The sequence below is a fragment of the Microchirus variegatus genome (assembly GCF_963457635.1).
Source record: "Microchirus variegatus genome assembly, chromosome: 17".
Lineage (NCBI taxonomy): Eukaryota > Metazoa > Chordata > Actinopteri > Pleuronectiformes > Soleidae > Microchirus > Microchirus variegatus.
Genome location: NC_139818.1, coordinates 772,514 through 787,513, shown reverse-complemented (window position 1 = coordinate 787,513; position 15,000 = coordinate 772,514). Strand labels below are relative to the sequence as shown.

Genomic DNA, 15,000 nt, shown 5'->3' with positions numbered 1-15,000 from the left:
GTGATATTGTTGATTAAAAACAAAGCCTGAGAGAAGAGCGTGGCCACACACACACACACACACACACACACGGATCATACACACACACACACACACACACACGGACCATACACAGCCAACACGGTATAAAGAATATTATTAATCTTATAAAAAAAGCAATTAAATCAAAGTGGTATAGAGCCCGGAGCGATGAGGACTGTCAGTTCTGCGGGAAATGCCACAGAAGATTACAGTTGGGTTTGTGGATTCCATGAAGCCTTTTTTTGATTAGGGAGTCAATTATTTCTCATTACTGAAGATGCTATTTCCGAAAAAGACCTTGTCAGTCAATCATGCAAAAAGTCCTCGAAAAAGCGTGAATAAACCATTAAAGAGAACGGCAGATGGGGCGGGGGGGTGTGTGTGTGTGTGTGTGTGTGTGTGTGGGGGGGGGGGGGGGGGGGGCAGGCACACTGACCCTTTTCTCCACCCAAACTCCTACTTGTAGTCAAATTACCTTTTTAACTATTACACCTCTGTCAGGTCTTTGTCAGCGTATGCTAATCAGGGCCTTCAGTGGTGAAGCTTTGAAAAGAAAACAGGATATTTATTAGTTTGTCTCAGAGAGAGAGAGAGAGAGAGAGAGAGAGAGACACTCACCCTCAGCTGAAGGTAAGTTTGAATGTGGTGATTATCTTGTCATTTTCAGGCTGTTTGTCTGTGTGTGTGTGTGTGTGTGTGTGAGGCTGGTGTACGACTCCAGGTAACGTGCTGTGTGTGTGGACGGACATCCACGTGTGCATTCATACATATATAATATATATTTATAAGTGTGTGCATTCAGCACATTGATAGGCGAGCACAGCACATTCCTGCTGCCGTCCTCTTTGTTCTTGCTCGGCGTTGACACCTTCCAAACAATAGCAGCGCTTCACTTCGCCCAATCCCCCAGCCCACTGCCAACCACACACTGCCAATTAGCACCATCAAACATCCCTCATCAGCTGTCTGCTTATTATTATTAACAAAAAAAAAAAAAAAAAAAGATAGCACAACAAATCAATAATTCTTTTCTGGAGTTTTCTTTTTTCAAAAACAATCGCAGTTCTCAGCAAAGACGGTAAAAGACGAGTGGACTGAGCTCAGTCGACAACTGCTGAGGACGTCCTTCATTCCTCTGTCGTCTAAATCACTGAGAGAATCTCTCTCTCTCTCTTTACCCTCAATAACACCAACACTCTGACTTTATCCACCGCTGTTGTAAAGCCACGCTGGGTGAGCTGTGTTTCTGGTGACCACCGGGCCACAGCCACACGACGAGGCCTGACCCTGGGGGGTGATGGGGGTGATGGGGGTGGTGGAGGTGGTGGAGGTGGTGGGGTTTGGCTGTCACGGACAGAGAGAGGGTCTCAGAGGGCTGGAGGTGAGCAGAGGTGTCTGTGAGACGACTGTCGCTCCTCTGAAGGTCCAAGACCTTTTCATTAACCCAAACCCCAGGGCTGACCAAACACTGTGTGTGTGCGTGTGTGTGTGTGTGTGTGCGTGCGTGCGTGCGTGCGTGCGTGCGTGCGTGTGTGTGTGGACTAACCCTGGTCACCACCAGAGACCTGCTGTCTTCCTGTCCGTCTGAATGCAGATCCATTACAGACGGGGGGGCAGGGGGTGCTTTTGAACAAAAACACAAACACAAACGTGAACACACACACACACACACACGAACACACACATGCATACAAAAAAAAAATACACATGCATCAAATCCTGCTAAGGGAACAAAGGACAGGCAGTGCCCCCTAGTGTTTTCATCAAAGAGAAATCAGACCAAATCAACCGAGCATGAGCGCGAGTGAGGACACACAAACACACAAACACACAACACACAAACACACAAACACATGAAGGGAGCAAGAGGTGAAGAGGATGAAGTGCTGTCACACAGGAGGAGCAGGAGGAGCAGAGGTGGAGGGCAGTGACATCAGGACACTGAGGGGGGGGGGGGGGGTTATCGTACATGTTAACTGGTGTGTGTGTGTGGGGGGGGGGGGTTAAAGGATGTCTGACATGACCAAGATGTTTTTAATATTCCAGGGTGAGAGAGCGAAAAAGAAGAGACGGACCATGTGTGACAGCTGATGTCACTGAGGAACGACTGTGAAGATGTGAAGACGTCTAATAGGAAGGCAGAATATATATATATATATATATATATATATGTCACACACACACTGTGACAGGGACACACACACACACACACACCACCATTCTTGTAAGGACACTGCACTCATTTCAATAAACAAACTCAGTCTAAACTTAAGCTTCTTCTGCTTCATTACGAGCAGTTTCTTTTGGTCTCTATGACGACGACTGGTCCTGACAAGGTCAGTGATTATGCCAGAAAAAGAGCCACACACACACTAAGTGATGTGAACATGACAAATGAGTCTTCACTAATGAGTGACCATTTAAACGCTTACTGCTGAAGAAATGGAGCAAAATGGACATTCTCACAAACATGAATGGACTTTCTTTTCTTTTCTTTTTTTTTTTAAATCTGTGCAAATCTTTGTGTGTTTTCCATTTTCCTCGGACATCGAGCTTCATATTCTCTCTCACTATGAAACGTCGACTTCCTTCACTGAGTTTTCACATTCAGCAGCAAAGACTTCAGACTCTTCCTCACCAGCAGTCTCTCTCTTCCTCTCCTCGCTTCCTCACTCTACCTCCTTCCTCCTTCCTCCTCCTTGCTCTTTCGTAGCCGCCGTCGTATTTCACAGCACATAAAGCCTTAAAATGGCACATAAAACAGTTCATCTCTTTTCACTGTCAGCTTTCTGGGCTTCAAAAATTAAATATGTTTTACTACAGGTACATAACTAAAACACAGCACTCCACATCGTGGATTCAAACTGGGTTTTCCATGAGTATCAAAGGCTACAGAGTTGGGATTAGATCAGTGTGAGGGTGAGAAAACTGCAGCTCGGTCTGGTTTTGTTTTTCTCTTTAACATCAACTGCATCCTTGTGTTTTCTCCAAACACTGAGACACAAACGCTGCAGATTCTGCAGGTGAAGCTGCCGCGCTGAAGAATTCTGCACAGAGTCTCTAAAACAATGCTGTGACCCTGGTGTTTGGAGGGAAACAACAGCACAGAATACCAACCAAGCCATTCAGTGAAGTTTAAAGGCAGTGAAAGACAGAGAGAGAAGAGAGTGAAGGAGGCGTCGGAGGATGGAGACACAAGACTTTACAACACAGAGAAACAGAGGAGGAAAGAGGATTTAAACTTCAACCCTAGAGTCAGTGAGTTCACTGACATTTGCTCCAGGGTCTGCCTCGATGAACCTCGATGAACCTCACAGCTTTTCACAAAACAACACTTTCCCTCCTTTCAGAGCCTCAGACTCATTCACAGAGAGAAAGTTCAACTGGAGACGAGTGAAATTCAAGTGATGCCAGAGTGACAATGTGCAGCCACATATGTCCTCACAATCCTCTTATTCTGTGCATTCTTATGGCAGAATTAACAAGGAGGGAGGGGGGAGAGGGGGGGGGGGGGATGACGTGTGACGAGTGATTCATTTGAGCTGTCAACATGTCATCATCATCCTCATCCTCATCATCCTCATCCCCACATTCAAAGATCACGTCAGACGCTGCTATTCTGTCTCTGCTGAAGGTGACGAGGTCGTAACCAGCTGACACACACACACACACACACACACACACACACACACACACACACACACACACACACACACACACACACACACACACACACACACACACACACACACACACACACACACACACACACACACACACACACACACACACAGTGACGTTAAGAACTGAGAAACTGAACAAAGACGAAGAGTGAAAGTGTTTTCTAAAGTATTGAAAACCTGCATTTTAAAAACACGATATCTCAAAGAGAAATAATTTACTATTTGGACTTTGGATTTTTTTCCATTTAGAGATTTGGCACAAACAAATAAACAACATAACCTCAGGAATTGAGAGAGATTTGTTAGAAACATGAAAATATACATAAAGTCAGGTCAGTGAGTGTCGATGGTTTAGAATGAAATGAAGGAGTGAAGCTAATGTGAGGAGGAGAAACATCACATCAGCTCCTGAGGGTGAGGAGTGACACTGGAAACAACTGGGGGGGGGGGGGGGGGGGGGGTGAAAGTGTGTGTGTGGGGGGGGGGGGAGAAAGAAAGAGTGAGCGAGTTTCATTACGAATTAAGAGGAGAATGTGAAACACAACAAATGCAGCGAGAGAGGAACAGAACAACAGAACACATGGAACATGGAGTCCAACGGGAACAGTGGAGTGAACGAGTGAATGAAAGAGTGAATGAGTGAGTGAGTGAGTGAGTGAGTGAGTGAGTGAGTGAGTGAGTTTTACAGGAGTACAGGACAGAGAGAGAGAGAGAGAGACCTTGCCTCCGAGGCGACGAGCAGAGACCGAGGCAGACAAAGCCGCACGCTGCTTTCACCACGCAGAACAAAGAGAAGGAAGAGGTGCATCATGGGAGTCTGAGCCTTTACGCCGCCGCTGACGCCATGCCGTAAAAACACACACAATGAAACGTGTGCAAAAAAAAAACAACACACAACATATAAGGATTCATGTAATGATCAAATGAAGGACGTGGTTTTACAAAGACCTCAGTGATTTGACCATGAAAACTGCAATAACTAATGAAATATATATATATATACATATATATATATATACATATATATATATACATACATATATATATATATATATATACATATATATATATATATACATATATATATATATATATATATATATACATATATATATATACATATATATATATATTTCATATATATTTATATATATATATATATATATATATATATATACTGAATATATGTATACTGTTTATTTGTGCATGTGCTGTTTGAGGCTCAACCATTAGAGCTAAATATATATATATATATAACAGTGATGTTGTGGAATCAAAAAGAAGATGATCACATGTTTCCTGTGTTATAATGTGTGTAACGTCTAAAACACCAGAGCTGCAGCTCACTGCATTGTTTCAAACTGAAGGTGTAAGGACACGGAGGCGGCAGGAGGTGAAAACTGGAATTGATTTTATTTTTACACGAGTGTCTAAATTTTAATGAAAAGTATTGAGAAATATGAAGATATTAGCTCCAAACCTTTCCATCACCGCCCTCTGACTCCTACTCTCTCTCTCCCTCTCTCTTCCTCGGGCAGGTGTGATGTGCCGGAGCAGCAGCTGAACTCTGAGTAACACTGTCTCCGGGAAAAAACAAAGTGATCAATGTGAGAAGGCACGGGGCGCTCATGGACAGGCCAATCAATGGTGGAAAGAACCTTGCCCAGGGCCTTATGCAAATGGAAGCACGTCCCGTAACCTCAGGAGTGAACATGCGCACTAAGATCAATGGGACCAGGGTAGAACCTTACAGCAAGATCAGCCTCAGACAGTAAATATGTAATGATGAATCCCACAAGATTTCACTGAACTCAAATGAACTTCAACTAGCATGGTTTCTTATATCATAAAAGTGGCAAAAAAAAAAAGAGAGACCATGCTTGGAAGAGGAGGAGGAGGAGGAGGTGGAGGAGCAGGAGGAGGTGGAGGAGCAGGAGGAGGTGGAGGAGCAGGAGGAGGTGGAGGAGCAGGACAAGAGAGATTAGAAAGAGCCTGAGCACAATGATGCACTGAGGACAGATGGATTTTACACTTCCTTTTCACTGGAGAGGGAGAGAAAAAAAACAGGAAGACAAAAAGGTGAGAGACTTATGAATAGTCACCTCAACAATACTTATTTGAGATGTAATGATTTTCAATTACGTCACCATGGCAACGGCCGAGTGTTTTGAGGAAGGAAGGAGAAGGAGTGTGATGACCTGGTGAAAGCGTGCTTGGTCATTGAAATCCATCAATGGTCAGACAAAAGCAGTGAAGCTACTGAATATTAACAAGTGACAGTTCTCTTGTATCTTTATACACTGGAATCTAAAAATGTCTTATCCATTTCAGATCTGCAAAGAGACCAATTACGAGTTGTGCGTGACTTAATTATGTGCACGAGTAACGGCAGAGACGTGGTTTCTTTACCGCGACACAAGACGAAGACAGACAGCTGTAAGACAGACAGCTGTAAGACAGACAGCAGTAAGACAGACAGACAGCAGTAAGACAGACAGCTGTAAGACAGACAGCAGTGTACGACCACGGAGAGCAGCGAGAAATATATATAATATATATGGACTCGCTGCAGAAGCACTAAAAGACACATAAAGAAAGATGGGTTTTTCTATGCTGCCAGTTATCCTGAAGCGTTACTGAACACTGCAGTGTCAGAGCTCCAGGTGAGAGCTACAGACACACACACACACACGCACACGCACACGCACACACACACACACACACACACACACACACACACACACACTGAAATAAAAGCCTTGATTTGCCCTTGGTTGTTGGTTATGTCTCGCGTGACCTTTTTAACCCCGAACAGTTCATTATAAAAACAAAAGTTTGTCAAACTCGTATTGAATCACCAGTGTTTTCTATGAAGCGTTACCTGCAGCACTCGTGAATCAAAGTTCAGGGGAAGCAGCTGTTAAAACACTGAACACAAGGTGAATCACTTCCCTGAGAGCGACTCTCAACAGTCCACAGCCCTTCACCACAACCTCCATCACTGCACTCAATCACTGCAGTTATTCAGTGAAAAAGAGAGGAAGCGTCAGCTGATCACCGTGGTCTTCATAGAAGATGGTTATAAGCTGAGTCGTTGGTACAGGCATGAAAATGTATGTTTTCCCCTGTTTCAACAGGGACAAATCACAGACTCACAGAGATTTTGTTCATTTTGTTCATCAATAACTTCAGAATAACAAGCCGCTCCATTGTTGTTGCTGAGTGATGTACCAAGAAATCTGAGGATGAAAAGATAGCAGGACAGATGTGCTTTACTCTGTATTCTCGCCAAGTGAAGCCAGTTCGTTCTGCCTTTTGGGTCCAGGCGTTTTTTTGAAATATTATCAAACAACTTGAGTTAAAGGCGCAGCACATCATTTCTGCCAGTGGGGATATCTCAATCAAAACAGTAATAGAGGAGCTCGTTTGATGAAGTCGCCAAAAATGGTGAGATTTGTCCGGGCAGAGATTTGTCTGCAGAATGGAATCAAAGTATAATTAAATAGAAAATAGAAGTCACTCTCAGCCGAGCAGAGGAGCAGTGGGCAGCTTCTCTCTGTGTCTGGGGAACATCTACGACACGTCCTGGGATTTGAACGTGCAACCCTCCGGTTACAAGTTAACATGATGTCATTAAGAATGTGCAGTCATGATCTACAGGTGACAAATGCACACAATATAATGCAAAATCAAAAGAGAACACACTCACTAACTAACAGAAGTTACTGCCATCACATACAGCTGCACACAAACGTCATGCAGCTGCTGTTTAATATCAACTGAGAGCAGAAACACCACCAACACTAAGACCCTGGGGTCACGACTGAGGGAGCGTCCACGCTGCAGCACTCAGGTGTTTCTGATAACTGCACATGTTGGTCCTTGTTCTTCTGTGGTCACCTCATGTTTGGTGGGGAAACAGCTGAATAACAACAGATTTATGTGGATTTAAGTGTTTTTTTTTTCTTTATTTTAATTCAAATAATGTCACATGTTCTATCTTTAAGAGGAACAGGAAGTATAGACACAACACAAGCAGAGGAAGCACTAAACTCTGCCAAGGCCGCTCAGTTTCCCACAGTCAATACTCGCAAAATTAACTAACGTTTAAAAGACATCCCTGAAATCCAAACCACATTATCGACAAAATCTAATCATTTCCTGTTTGTATCATAACAGAACATTTCATCTAAATCCGTCCTTCCTAGTTATGCTGCTCACAGACGGACAGAAAGACACCAGCTTCTCTGTGAAAGTAATGAACCATGAACAACAACAGACTGTGTTTATGTTCGGAATAAAACAAGACATTAATAGTAAAAAAAAAACACAAAAAAAAAACCCAGACACAGAATCAATGTCTCTAGATAGTGAAGAACAGTGTGTGAGACAGAAGAGTAAAGTATTTTCAAACCTCAACACTACAAATGTAATCTAGAAACCAAAGATGGTCTTGAAACATTGAGAGAAACACCAACAAAGGTGAGGATAATGGCCACGTATTGAAGGGAATACTTCACAAAGCCTATTGTGCGAGGATCCTTTTCAGGCAGCAAACCCGCTGTAATTTGGTCTGCGTCATCTGCCTCTCGTCACAATGCAGCACTACAGCTTTGAAATGGATGGCAAATGAAGGCCATTTGTACATAATCACAGCAGATAGAAGAATTCAGAAGCCCCACAATGTGCTGTTGAGGTGCAAAGAAAGACCTTGGTCTATCTGTGGCAGCCAGCGCAGCTAAGGTTTGCCAAAGAAAGTCTTTTTTTTCTTTCCAGAAACAAGCAAATCAATTCAAATCAAATCAGCCTGCTCGCTGTGACATTTAAACAGTTCAATTTACATCCTTATGTTAAGAGGAGAGCCGCTCTCTAAGACGCCTATTCATTCACAAAGAAATTAGACGTCTATATTTCAGCTGCTTAATAGAGCAAATATGCTGTAGCTGCACTGAGGAACCAGCCATGCTTCTTTTTTTCCTCTGGGTTTACAAAGGGCTCGGCATTGTCTGTCATTACGAGTGGAGCACAAAACACAGAGAGGGATAATATACACAATATAGACAGGACTAGAAAACAGGCCCATGCATGATATGCATGCATTATCACACACACTCTCTCCATCAGTGGAGATGGTGCATGTCCTGAGGGCTGCTGCCCTGCTGTGCAGGCTGCCAGACACTTTTGTCATGGTGGTCCTTTTGTTTCACATCAAACAAAATGCCACAGCTTTGCATACGGCTCCACTAATTTCTGCTAGTGCGCCTCAGCCATTTATCATCACCTCTCCTGCTCTGCTCCTATAACACGGCTCTAATAGCTGCTCTCCAACAAGCTGCTTCTGCTCAGCATCATTAGCCGTGTTTGCACTGACTGGAACGCTTTGGTTTGGTTCAGTTCAGTCAGTGCATGAGGAACAGCACCAACAAATAACCAGCCACAACCGTTCTGTTCTTTGGTACCAGAGAAAAAATGGTATGGTACAGTTAGACTGACTCCACCCACAAACGTCACTAAATCAGTATTGTGTTATATGAAGAGCTCAATACTTAAACGTGCCACATTACTGACACTCACATTCTTACTTATCTTATTGTCTCACAAAAATAAACTTACAATAAATGAAAATTAAATACAAAAATAGAGCTCTTCTTCTTCTCCGTCCATTCCTTAATCTGGCAAAAAATCAATCTACACACAGAGTGCAGAAAACTTACCATTACTACTATATCTCTGTTCATCACATGACCTCATACTACTTTCACTTCACTATATCTATCTATATATAGATATATATATATATCTATATATATCTATATATATATATATAGATATATATATATACATACATATATACACCCAGTTGCAGATATACAGTATTCTAATTGTTGTAAGTGACCATGTATATATATCCAATAGAAATATCTTACCATGACACAATTATTGGTCAAATCCATCATGAACTTACATTTTAATATAGACTTATTTACCTTTGTAGAGCTATATTTATGTTTTTAAAGAATCAATATTTATCTTTTCAACTGTAGCATATAATGTATACTAACATTTTTTGTACTAATAACTGTAAAATATTATTACAATTATTGGTTTACTTACATAAATGTTCCAATAACCACACGTTAGCTTAGCCACCGATCTTTTAGCATCCACGTTGAACACTACAGAGAAGACCTGAGCTAGCATAACTGCTGTCACTACACATGACTACACTACCTCTGTTTTTCTGTACCATAACTGTATGAAACCATACCATCAGTGACCAAAGCTAATTCATAGGAGACGCAAACCTCTCTGTCAATAAACTTGTTTATGATTCTGATTAGCGTTAGCATCTCGCTAACGATGCTAGCTTAAGCACCTTGCTTAGATCACTTCATCAGGGGTGCTCTGTTCTCCCTTCACTTAACTCTCATGAACCCCATCATGACAGTAGGTCCGGAAATGGTGCGCCACCTATAGGTGGCCATGATAAACACCACTAAATGACATAGATGAGTCTAGAAACCATGAGAGAACACTTTGACAATCATTGTCTGGTGTTCAATATCACACCAGTATAACGACACGCTACGTGTCCATCAAAGTAAAGATACTGTTCTCGTCCAAACTGGACCGTACCATGACGGAAACAGCTTTTCCACATTCAAGCAACAGCCTCATAGGACACATGTGCACTTACAGATACAGACACATGCACACAGGAAACTGCACTCTTGGTGAATCACTTCCCCTGTAGCTCTGGAGAACCTTGAGATGAAAACAAACCTTCTCTCGTCTCCATCATAGTTTCAGAGGCAGCAGATATGTGCAGACAACAGCAGACGAGCCTGTGTGAGGACATGTTCACTGTGCTGAGATGATTCTGTCAACAAATTAAAGTGAGTCTCTCTTGTGATGATGAACTCAGGTGAAGGTTGATCTGCTGCTTTAAGATCATTTTCAGATACACACTTTAAATACAACAGAGTTTAGGGAGAATAATCTCCTGTGCAGCAGGATTATGACTGCAGAGGTGCAGATTATTGATCATTCTGCCTCTGTTTGGGCTTCATCAACACAAACAGTGTAACTGACAGAACATGTGTGTGTATACAGCACAGCAGCTGCTTTATTAGCATTATTATTATTATATATTAATGTCTGTCCGTCTGTCTCGACATAAACAAATCCTTTCCCACTGAAGCAGCATTGACAATAGTTTTGAATGTAACAGACGTTTGTTACACACTGATTCACAAAGATCAATATCTGTTGTTTCTGCCAATCAGAAGACTTTGTTACGTCTACACTGACAGCACAGAGGAAACTGACAAACAAACCTCCAACACTTCAGTGTTGTCTGCTGACACTTTTATTTCAGAAAGAAAAGTATTTTTACCAAATGATATTATAAGCACAGCTTCAGAAAATATGTCCTGTATTTACGAACATTCTTTTTCAGTGTGGTCAGTGCAGTGATGTCAGTCCAGGTCAGTGCTGAAGCTGTACAGACAAATGTCAGAGACACAGATCTGAACACAGTGAGTTAAATCAGACACCAAATAAGAAACACTATCATCAAGAAGTCATCTCTACAATTTAATCACTTCTTAAGTCTCAGCGATGTAAAACAAACTTCTCTGACTCATTCTGATTCAGCCAGCAGTGTTTCACTCTACACACACACACACACACACACCAGTAACGATGAAGTCCACAAGGAGTGAAGAAATCCTCGGTATCTGTCTGTCTCACCTCAAGCATGTCTTCTCTTCCCACATCTGACGCTTATCCACAACACACACACGCAGACACGCACGCACACACACACACACAGACAGACAGACACACACACACTGAAGGACGTCTGAGAGAATGTATCTGTTATAGATTGAAACAGATGGTACGATCCTCAAAGTGCACAGACGGATCATTTGCTCTGTACAGTTTATATACTGTGTGTAGTATATATATACTACTTATACTACATACTCTACATATTATACATAGAGGTCACTTCACAACTCTGTAACACTGTTTCAGCAGCTGGTTTCTCAGCACAGATGCATTCTTACATCAGCCCTTATATGATGCTGACCTCTGTCCTGTCCAATCACAGAGCTCCTTCTTCACTGAGCATGAGAAGGTTAGCTCAGGGTTAGCCCACCTGTCGTCAACAAACACCACGTATACGCTCACAGTATTATTATTGATTTGTTTTCTATCATTCGTAACTCAACGAACCTCACTGACTTATATTAAGCACTGGTTTACTTTCATGACACTTTATCTGTGAATATTAATGTGTTTAATTCTCTTTCACTTCCTGTTTAGATCAAACATTAGAATTTTAGTCTCCAGTGTTTTCCCTCACGGCTCTTTGTGAGTTCTTCTTCTTTCCCTCACTTCTTCTCTCTTTAACATAAGTCATACTGGTGAGTTACATCTACATACACAAACACGCAGAGGGACTAAAGCGGCCACAGGGGGCGATAGAACTTCTGCACGGCAGCTTTAAGCAAATGTACAGGTGAGTGGGATTGTTTGTGTCTTCTGTCTCGACTGGCAGTCGTGTTGTTATCAGTGAAATATCTCTTTTCAAAGTATAGAGCTGAGGGAGAGAGAGAAGATCAGGCTGAACAAGCATGAAAACACACGTCAGACTCCACACTCCATAGAGAAGAAGAAGAGTCTGAGTGAAGGAGAAGAGAACACTGAAGTGAGATGATGTGTTCAGTGTGAGCTGATGAATAACAGTGATGGTCTTTCCTCTGCAGCACAAGCTACACTTTCCCCCTCACGCTCTCATTCAGAGGCAGATCCACACACTTTCATCCATCTTTAATTAGTGCATACACACACTAAAGTGTTTTAAAAGAAATCAAATTGCAGTGTAACACTTGAGCACTCCAAACAGGGGCTAACATGCTCCGGAGCACGGGGAGGGAGCAGGGGAAATTAATGACGGGCCGTTTTGATGTGCTTGATCAGAAATGTATTTATTAACTGCAAAGGGGAGCAGTAATTAACCCACAGACGGCTTGTTTTCTCTGGGTCTGCTCATGTGTCAAACGCCTCATCCTGCAACACACACACACACACACACACACACACACACACGCACACACGCTCACACACGCTCACACACACACACACACACACGCTCACACACACACCTCCCATCCTGTCCCACCGGACCACTTTCTCCTCAATTAACTAGATGGTGTGTGTATCTGTGTGTGTGTGTGTGTGTGTGTGTGTGTGTGTGTGTGTGTGTGTGTGTGTGTGCAAAATACAGGAATAATGAGTAAGAAAAAGCATGAGTCTGTCTAAGACCAGAGGTGAGCGAGCAGGTTAGGGTTAGGGCGCTAACTTTAACCCTTATTTGATTGCATTAACTGTATTAAATGTCTCAATATTTCTGTCTCTGTTGTTTTATTCTTCTGTGAACTTGGATTCTTAGGGTAAAAACTGTGTGGGTCAGCGTGAGTCCAACTCTGACACACACTCAACTACAAATCAATACGAACGGGTAAGTTAGTTAAAGTCCAACTACAGAGGGACTCACAAGTTGACTAGTATTTTCTAAAAGTCTAGTTTTACACAGAAACAATAAAACAAAGTGAGCGGAGGAACCTTCAGCTGATGTCCATGAGGTAAAACTACAAACATGTAAATAACAATAATTAAGCCTTAATAACAGAGGTCAGGTGGACCTGACTCAGCAGCATCTTTATGAACAGCATCGTGACTGTGACACCTGAAGCTCAGAGAGGAGAAAACTGAATGTGGAACAACTGAAAACACTGAGTTCCACTGCTTTACTCTTGCTGTTATTAGAGCCTTAATGGCCGCCTGTGGACGAGCAGGTGCTGCAGGCACAGCGTTGGTGACCAGTGGTCTACAGTAGAACACTTTGCATGGACATAATGAACCTAAAGACAAAATCACATTTATACAAAGAAAAAAACTATTTTAGTAAGTTTGCAGATATAGGTGCAGGAAACTGAAGAAGATTACTAATGAATACACTTCTGTGGTTGTGTTTCAATACGACACAATAATATGTGTTATATTGAAGGAGGTGAAGGAGTTTGAACACTGAAGCTGGAAAGGCCTCCAGGGGAAAGCTGACAATGGTACAGCCCAACAGTCTGTAAGTGAACGAGAACACCGCGGTCTTTCAAGTCTTTGTTTTGATCTTATCTGCAGCACATACCATGAATCTGCTGTATGTGCACATACATTCAAGAGGCTTCGCACATGACAGCGATATGACATTAAAGAGAGCAGTTAGAGCCTCTAAACACACACACACACACACACACACACACAAAGCCCAGGAGATTATGAAGCTGTCACGGACAAAACACTGCATGAATATTTAGCAGCCAAATTAAAATTACAAAATACTAAACAAAAAAAAAGAGAGAGAGAATAAGATATTCCTGAAAACACCTCTGGGACAAGTGTCCACCTTTAATCCCCCACATCCTCACTCCTCCTCCTCACACTGCACGTCCTAAATAATACAAGAAGTATCAGTAATCTGTCAGATTAACAAACCAGCAGTGGTCACATAAGCAAGAGTAATACAGCTAATACATACATACCTATATACCTATATACACACACACTAATAGACACTAGAATGAGCCAAAAACAGCCATGGTTCTCAAACTGTGGTTCACAAGCTTCCTCTGGTCTTACTTTAAATCATTAAATTAACTTATTGGGCAAAAATCTGCCTCCTGTGAAAAGTCGTCCTGATCATGGTTTGACAGCTCAGTATCTCCTCAGACTACAGTGAGTTTCACTGAAGATGAGTTTTCATCGCTCTGACAGAGATGAACAAACACTCACATGATGAATAATCTCTGTAACAGTAACAGTAAACTGGAGAAAACAGTGTTAGCCACTGTCAGCTTTGACTTTCATTAATCCAGTCTGTGAAAGCACTTTGTAATCTTTCCTCTAAAGGTGCTCTATAACTTATTATTATTATTATTATTATTATTATTGATCCCAGCCAATCACAAGAGACATACAGTTGTGGTTACACCTGAAACTCTGGAGTCTCCAGACTGTTTGTGTAAAGGTCAGATTAAAGAAGAACATCTCATGTAAATACAAACAGTAGAGAATCAAACATGACTCATATAGAAGCCATCACCGTACACTAACCTGTAAAAGACAAAGTGTAGACCTGTTTAGCTAAAGGCCGTCGATCTAAAGCCTTTTATTTCTCTCTCCCCTGTGAACTGTTCATTCTGTGAGGTTCAAACTCTCTGCTGTGTCT

The 15,000-nt window shown here is 42.1% G+C and overlaps 1 protein-coding gene across 1 annotated transcript in view; it reads right to left on the bottom strand.

The window, feature by feature from the left end:
* Positions 1-15,000, bottom strand: part of arb2a (ARB2 cotranscriptional regulator A) — a 140,211-nt gene that overhangs the window by 56,507 nt on the left and 68,704 nt on the right. The window lies entirely within an intron of this gene.